The 9,172-nt window shown below is 36.5% G+C and overlaps 1 long non-coding RNA gene across 1 annotated transcript in view; it reads right to left on the bottom strand.

The window, feature by feature from the left end:
• Nucleotides 1-2,114: 2,114 nt before the first annotated feature.
• The window catches only part of LOC132351957 (uncharacterized), a 41,662-nt gene continuing 34,604 nt past the window's right edge, over nt 2,115-9,172 (bottom strand). The window contains exon 4 of the long non-coding RNA XR_009498546.1: nt 2,115-2,148. This is a non-coding gene — a long non-coding RNA (uncharacterized LOC132351957). The remainder of the gene's footprint in view (nt 2,149-9,172) is intronic.

Raw genomic sequence — 9,172 nt, 5'->3', positions numbered from 1 at the left:
GATGCCTGATATGAGTAACAAATGGCAACGACCTTGTGTGGATGGCTCATTGCTTTCCAGAAGTGGAACTTCCTATAGAGGGAAGGTGCGTGTGAAGCACTCAGCATAGGTCTGGATCGTGAGGAGACTTTGACAACACGTGAGCTTCTGTTTCTGTGTGTGTCTTTTCGTTGATCCCAGTGTTGAGAAACAGGACATGAGTAGGGGCCAAAAGTAGAAAGACTCCTCTGACCCTAACAAGGCATTTGAAGTAAGGGGTATCCTGTATCTAGGCGTCATTCTCCAGAGACTGAGGTGAGTCAGGCAGGTGTAACTACCAACACTGAAGTGATCTACATGCAATAAACCTTTTCCAATCTGAGTATTAAAATTCTTTTGTTATATTATCATAGTCATTTTATTTGTTTTTAACTTTTTATTTTATATTGGAGTATAGTTGATTAACAATGTTGTGTTAGTTTCAGGTATACAGCAAAGTGATTCAGTTATACATATACATGTATCTATTCTTTTTCAAATTCTTTTCCCATTTAGGTTGTTACATAATATTGGAGAGTTTGGGATTGACATGTACGCACTGCTGTATTTAAAATGGATAACCAACAAAGATCTACTGTACAGCACAGGGAATTCTGTTCAATATTATCGTAGTCATTTTAGCTTTGCTACTGTGGAAGACATTTCTTCCCAGACTGTGTTTCTCCTTTCAAGTTGATTTTAAAAACTCCGATAGCATTTGCCATGATGTAACAGGCTTGGGTTTTTTTGGAGCGATGTTTAGTAGGCTGTTTATGCTTCCATGTTATGAAAATACGCTGCTGTTAAAAGGAGTGTGAGATCTCACTTGTGATCTTGTGGTTCAAGTGGCCGACTTCATCATGGGTGTGGTTAAATTGTTAACCTCCCAAGAGAAAGAAAGAAAAATTTGACAGGCTTCTCCTACTTAACTATTACTAAGCCATTTGAATAAAAATAGAATTCCTTGTTAAAATAACTAAGCATAAACATAGGCCAAGGCTACTAATTTTCCTGTATAGACTATGCAATTAGAACAAGATAATAAAGAAAATAAGCACCTAATTACAATTTGATACCTTTATTGTTAACCTTCAACTGTTATGAATGTTAATTCTTTCCCTTGCTTCCCTTTATAACTTTAAACAAAGATGGAAACATTCAGGCAATTCCTTTTCACATAGCTTCCCTGAAACCCCCTGCCTCTTCCCAGATACTGACTCCCCGACTTTTAGAGCTAAAATATTCACATCTTTCTTGAAACCTGATGTTCCCTCCTGCCTCTTTGCCTTCCTGCCTTTTCATATACTGTTCCTTAATTAAGGAAAGCTCTTCCTTAGTCATCCCTGATATTGAGATTTGGTTCAAACAGTATCTCTCCTGTAAGGAATACTCTCAGGCAGAGAACTCTCTAATAAAGAGTTTTGTATTTTGTGGATTCCTTTTCATCACATTGCCATTTTATTATGTGTTTACACATCTGCCTGCCCACCAGCAGACAATGTTTTCAGGGATCAGGCCATGGAGTTGGGTTCACCTTTTCATTTGTTTGTTTGTTTTTGTAACATAAAAGTTGTACTGAGATATAAATTCTTACCAAGTGATTCATTCATTTGTGTGTATAATTCAATGGTTTGGAACATATTCATAGAGTTGTACAACCATCACCACAATCAATTTTAGAATGTCTTCATCACTCCAAGAAGAAACCCTCTACTCATTAGCAGCAACCCTCTTTCTTTCCTCAATAGTCCCACGTTAGCCCCAGGGAACCACTAATCTACTGTCTGTCTCTAGAGATTTGCCTATTCTGGATATTTTACATAAACGTCGTTTGCTTTTAAACTATACTGCACATAATTAGAAGCAAAGAAACTTCATTAAATGCCAGACTCAAAGATACATCCCTAAATATTTTTCCTTAACACAAGAGAGAAATCTACTGGAATGAGTTGTGTTATTTTAATTATGGAATAATGCAAATACCAGAACGTCACAGATTAAGCTTAACAAAGACACTTTACCTGCTGTTTTAGTGAAGAATCAGCCTCAGTAGCAACATACCAGGAAGCAAAGTTATTTCCTCCCCTCACATATTTTAGGGACATAGTTCTGTTCAATTTGGATAAAATTCTGGAAGGAAAAAAGCTGCCTCTTAGCGTTATGTACAAGTCACTTGCCTTCTCTTGTCATAACTGAATGCTGACATAAATCTTTTTTAATAAAATGAACTATTACAATTATTTCTTTCCTGAATGATGGCTGAAACAGATGTATTTTAATCTACAGGACAAAGAAAATGAAATTTACATGTCACTGAGGTCTCTCTGGTTAATAAATGTTTTAAATAGAAAGAAAGCACTAAGCTAAATAAATATGAGACTATGCTGCTTTGCATAGGATTAAAAAAGTAAAATTAGAGGGTTTTTTCTCTACCAAAAAACTGATTTATAAGGTGAAGGTATTTTACACTATCAAATATGTCTTTTAGAATATCATGAAAATGCTGCTTCGCTGTTCTTCTTTAAAAAACAAAAGCAAACAAACAAAAAAACCCTGCAACATGCAGTTCAAAGTATTGCCTCTGCATTTCTAACTTGATTGGTGTGCCTGGTACGTAAGTACCAGCCTGACTGTCTTCACTACTATTGTAACATTTTCTCTATTTTCGAGTGCTAGTGAGCTAAAAGAAATGAGTTCCACTCATAGCCTTGCTCTAAAATTTTACAAAGGTTTTTTTTTCATTATAGAACATATAAGATACACCTAAATTTTGTTTATTGCTGTCAGAAAATGTCCATGATAAAAAATGAGGAAATTAGAACTGCCCTTGAAAAGGCTTGACAATTTTTTTCCTTTTTTTTTTAAAGAAACTTTTCCTGTGTGCTTTGAACTGTTGCCAAACTAGATAAAGGTAAAAATGGCTGACTTTTCCTAAATTGCTTGCATGAAAAACCTTCAAATAACTTTCATAGACAAGCAGTCTAAACACCCAGGGCCATGAATCCATCTGGCCCACCTGGTCACCCTCCCACCCCTGAGGAGATGTAACCCTGGTGGAATCAACCTTGGAAAAATAAAATGGCAGCTCAGATGGTCCGAATCGTACCCCAAACACCACAATGCCTTGAAAGTTACTCTTTTCATTGTAGTCAATTGGCTGAAAATACAGGGATTCTATTCCAAATTCACCTCTCTATCGTTAAAAATTGTGGTAAAAGGCATTTTTCAAAACATGATTATAGAAAGGGCTCAGGTGTTATCCTAGTCTGATTAAAACGGGTTGTGAGTCTCCCCCTGTCCTTTAAATTGCAACAAGACAGACTCTGATATGATGCACAGATGTATTTTTTAACAACAAACTGAGTTCGAGAATTATAATTTAGAGTGTATTGGATGTGTCACCAAAATACAGGGTGGTTGGGCAATTGTGAGGGAGCATTGTATTGCTGCTAGTCTGAGTAAATCTGAATCTTTTCAAGTTTTGGTTGAGTGGGTTAATTCCAGGACCTGAATTACAAGTACAATTTGAATTACATTGCAAATGCTGAATTTCCTTCACTTTTGCAAGGTGCTTTCTTTTCCCCTTCTCAGACTTATGAATTCTAGCTATTTTGATGTTTTTCAAATGTTGCAATATTTCAGTTAGCTGTGAAAAATAGCAGTTCTAACCAGAAATGAAGGAAAAGATTTTTCCCCTTTGCCTCTTTGTTTATTAATTCCTTTTTTTTTTTTTTTTTGGTTTGGTTTGCCTCTATTTTGTGAAATCTCCACTCTTAACATCGATTAAAATTGTAGCAGCTCCTGAAGCATTCCAGGCAGTATACCATTAACCCTTCAATCCTAGGATAAATATTTTGTAGAAAAGACTGCCATGGACAGTCAAAACAGCCCAGGCTTCAAATGGAAGGGGGAACAAAAGAACAGGTAAGAAATTAATATATGATACAAATTGGGATGTCCCATGCATGAACAAGCATTGATAAACATAGTCTCTTAGAAACCCTGTGAGGTAAATCTACACTATGACACTGATTTTATGGACAAAGAACAAGGAAGTTAAGTGGATTGTTTAGAGCTTGAATTCCTATCTCCCAGCTCGATTCTAACCATTCTGTGCTGAGGATACAAAAGTCCTGCAAAGAGCAAACCGGCATGGGGTGGGACCAGGAGCCTCTGCTGTCACTCTAGAGAAAACGTTAGGCATTTCAGCAGTCGGGAGAGGTGGTAGACAAACTGCCCGGTAATTATTTAAGAACATACCAATTTATTTGTAGCATAAAGTCTAAGATCGAGCTGCTCAGGCATGACACTATAGTTTTCTGACTGTGCAGGTATTTATCTCCCACTCGTCACAAAAGAAGTCTGATTGAATAATTGGTGGTAGAAGACAAGAAAATACAGGTTAATATGGGGAGTTCAAAAGCTTGACACATTTTTAAAGAGAACCTGCCAAATGGGGTACTAACACTGTAGAAAATTGCAGTAATCAAGGGCTTTCGGCAAAGAACTAACTGGAAATGAGTAGTCAATCTAGAACATTGTATGCTGTGGTTATAGTGTGTTTGGGGGGCTTTGTTCACCCGTGCTTGTACTTCCTTTCCAGTTTTAAAGTCCCCATTTATTAGAACATCTCCTTGCATGGCACCTGGGTCATGTGGTGCCTCACACATTGAAAACAACACTGGGAGAACTTGCAGGAAACCCGGGACCCCTGTCAGTCCTCACTCAAGAGATTATCACTCCAAACAACACTACCGCAGATTTTTCTGGCTTGCACATTTATTGTCCTTCTTTCATTTCTCTTATTTTTGCAACACCACAATTTAACTAAGACAGACTTATCCAATCGAGCCTTATGCAACTAATGCGGTATTCTATTGCACCACTGAATATTCATAGGAGATGCTAACTCAATTTGAAAATAGTGAAATACAGTCATCTCTCAGTATCTGTGGGGGAATGGTATCCCTAACCCCAATTTCTCCAAGGCTCAAATTCCTTATAATAAAATAGCACACTATTGGCATATAACCTACACACATCCTCCTGTATACTTTGCCATCTCTAGATTACTTATAATACCTAATACAATGTAAATGTTATGTAAATAATTGCCAGTGTGTGGCTAATTTAAGTTTTGCTTTATGGAACTTTCTGGAACTTTTTTTCTGCATATTTTTGATCTTTGGTTGGTTGAATCCTTGGATGCAGAAGCTGTGGATACAGAGGGCCAACAGTATATTATTTTCAGCTCTCAGAAATATTTAAACAAAACGTTATGCTTTCCTCCAAAATTAGAAAGCCCCGAGGAAAACTATACTAAAAATGACCATGGTTCCAGATGAGGCGGGAAAAAAATCATTGAATTTTATTAAAAAATTATTTGATGTTTTCTCTCCCAAATCTATACTTTATAAAAGTTCTCTTCATGGCTAAAATTTTTGTTCTTTGAATAATTTACATATTACACATAAAAAATACCAAAGACAACTTCACACATATTTATTATACTTTTCTACAAATCTGTAACCTAAAATATCTCAATGTGTCATTTAGTTAATCCAAGCAAAGTGGAAATTTTTCAATTGAAAAAACTTTAGAAAGTTCCAAACATGCATTTGTCTCACCTATTAACTAAGTGTTACCTTAATTTAGAATCCTATATTGATAGAAAATACAATGACACTTGTTCCTCTTCTGTTTTCTTTCCATTTTAAGAAAATAGCATTATGAGGATAGGAATGATGCAATATTCAGGCAGTAACTTTCGAAACAAAGTCAGGGGTAGCAAAATTTAACGTTCTCATAACGGCATTAACTTACCCAGGTTGTACATACAGTACATTAAGGAATCGCATTTTGCTGTTTTCTGTGTAATTGGAAATATTCTATATGTACAATTTGAGTGAGTTAATGTTTCTAGGAGAACCTTCACTTTAGCATTTCTTGACTTTTTTATGTCTGAATTTGTAGCTTTAACATTTGCATTAACATAGTTATTTGCATTTCATTACAGCAGAAGTTAGCCTATTCAAGGTCTAAAGTCATAAGCAAGTGTTTACTTAAAGATTTGTTTAAATGAAAATACTTAACCTTTTTTGGGTTACATATTTATGGTTAGAAGATACACTCATTTAAGACTATGAATTTTTTTTTTTTTTTTTTGAATTTCCGTGCATGGTAAGTGCCCAGGAATTGGGCAACAATTGAAATAAATGAGTAAATGAACAATTGCTAAAGTTTATCAGCAATATGGAAACAGGAAAAACTTGCAATAGGATCAGTGGATTGTTTGGATTAAAAAGCAACTCCAGAGAAACTTGTTTCAGAAAGGGAAGACTGTCTTAGCCTTTTATAATATCTTGCTGTCATTTTTCTGTTCTATGTGTTATTGTGTTATCATTTTAAGTATTCCTGAATTGAAAGGAAGGCTAACAATTCTCCAATTTTGCATATAAAGAAACCAAGTTCCTAAGAGATTATGTGATTGTCTTGAAGAGAAAAAAAGAGGGGAGGGCAAGCTACGTTGAAAAAATTTCTAAATCCAGTTGTGTCTTGATTTGCAGAAATTTGTGTGAAGATATGGATATAAACAAATGCAAATGGCAGAGAGAAAGAAGAAAAACTGCTATTTTATTTATGAGAAAAATTTAGCATAGAAATCCCTTCCTCAGACTGTAGACAAGGGCAGGAATTGCCTTGTTTTTGTATCCTAATGTCTAATACATACTAGGGATACATTAGCTCTTTTTCCAAATTACATAAGTAATAGAAAAAATAGCCAATTACATTACTCTATGTACTTCACATTATGTTAAGAGAAAAAGTTATATTTTCAGGGACACAAGTACTACTTACAGTGGAGTGAAGCCAAGTATTCTGTTCTGTCTCAGATTGGATTTCTTTATATACAAAAGGTTTTCAGGCATTTGTGGAAATTGTACATGAAAAAATATTTTAAACATGTATTTAAACATCTATTATAAGGATTATTTTTTCTTAATAAAAAGTTGGTTTGTTAAAAGAAGACCTCAGAAGGTGCAAAACCTTCAACAAAAGATTGAGTTTAGGGCTTCCCTGGTGGCGCAGTGGTTGAGAATCTGCCTGCCAATGCAGGGGACACGGGTTCGAGCCCTGGTCTGGGAAGACCCCACATGCCACGGAGCAACTGGGCCCGTGAGCCACAATTACTGAGCCTGCGTGTCTGGAGCCTGTGCTCCGCAACAAGAGAGGCTGCGATGGTGAGAGGACCACGCACTGCAATGAAGAGTGGTCCCCACTTGCCACAACTAGAGAAAGCCCTCGTACAGAAACGAAGACCCAACACAGTCATAAATAAATAAATAAATAAATAAATAAATAAATAAATAAAGAACGTGAATTTCTTAAAAAAAAAAAAAGATTGAGTTTAATAAACCCATATTAGAGATAAATGTGGACACTATGAAGATTTAAGTTTTGTGGGGAAAGGGGGAAAGAAAAGAAGAAATAAAGGAAGTGTGGAAAGAGTCCAAGGGAATAAAAAGCAACAAAGCACATTTATTTATTCATTCAACAAATATTTATTGAGCACCTACTAACTGCCAGATGACTGGATGCTGGGTATACAGCAGTGAAGGAGACAAATAAAGACCCTGCTTTTGTGAAATTTACTGTCTAGTAGGCAAGACAATAAGAAAAGAAAAGAAATACATAATTAAGATTATTTCACAGAATTCAATGCTGTAAATGAAATAAAACAGGGTGGAAGGGAGCTATTTTAAATTGGGTAGTCAGGGAGAGGGGTGGGTATTTCAGATTTGATGATCAGGGAAGACTTCTCCCAGGAGGGAACACTTGAGGCTCAACATCTATGTCAAATGATGAAACTAAAACAATTTAGTAGTGAATTTGACGTCCTTCATTCAAAGGAAACCAATCCATGGATTGGGAGAGTATAGTGCGTCACAAGTAGTGGAGCACTTTCTAGAGGGATTTTAGGCAAGAGTGAGTTTTATACAGCATTAGAAGAGGCAATGTGGAAACAGGGCATGATTGGGTAAGAGGTGGAGGATTTCTTTATAAGTAGAGCGGGTGCTATTTTCTAGGGTGAGGTAAGCTAGCTGAAGCTAACTTGGAGGATTGTGACTGATGTTTAGTTTCCTTGACAGTGAGGCATTTCCCAGAATTGCAGCCTGGCTTAGGTTGAGATTTATGATGCGGGCTGGGCCACTGGGTCTGCCTCCATTTCGTAGGTCAAGATCTACAAATTAATTTTATTATCTGAAAGGTGGAAGAAGGCAGCCATATGACATCTAGAGGAAGACTTTTCTTAGAGCAAGTAAAGCCAGACTTGGTGTGTTGAAAACCACCAATGAGGTGAGGGTCACAGGAGTTTAGTGAGGAGGAAGAAAATGCTGGCAGTAGCCTGATCACATGAAGCTCCCTTAATGGTGAAGAAAAGTTTGGATTTTACCTTAAGTGCCATGGGAACACTGGAATGAGAGACCTGGCTCAGATACATTCATTCATTCACTCATTCATTCATTCATCCATTCATGCACTCATTTGGTCATTTGCCTTTTTAATAGACTTATTTTTTAGAACCATTTAGGTTGGGAGCAAAATAGAGTAGAAAGTACAGATTTCCCACATCCCTTGTCCCCATATACACACTGAGCCTCCTCCATTATCAACACCGCCCACCCCCGCCCCCGAGGGGTCCATTTATTACAATTGATGCACCTACATTGACACGTCATTATCATCCAAAGTCCATAGTTTACACTGCATTGTACATTCTATGGGTTTTGACAAAAGTATAATGACATATATCTAACATTATAGTATCATACAAACTAGTTTCACAGCCTGAAAATTCTCTGTGTTAAAGCTATTCATCCCTCCCTCCCCTGGAGCCCATTGATCTTGTTACTGTCTCCATAGTTTTGCGTTTTCCAGAATGTCATATAGTTGGAATCATACAGTACGTCGCCTTTTCAGGTCAGCCTCTCATACTTAGTAATGTGCATTTAAGTTTCTTCCATGTCTTTTCACAGCTTGATAACTCATTTCTTTTTAGTGCTGAATAATATTCCACTGTCTGGATGTACCATAGTTTACTCTACGATAATTTGTTTTTTCATTCAACTGAATATGTGCCAGCTGATGTGTT

This window comes from Balaenoptera ricei, chromosome 17, assembly GCF_028023285.1.
Source record: "Balaenoptera ricei isolate mBalRic1 chromosome 17, mBalRic1.hap2, whole genome shotgun sequence".
Classification (NCBI taxonomy): Eukaryota; Metazoa; Chordata; class Mammalia; order Artiodactyla; family Balaenopteridae; genus Balaenoptera; species Balaenoptera ricei.
The sequence above is the reverse complement of the archived record's forward strand: the minus strand, read 5'-3'. Positions and strand labels throughout refer to the sequence as shown.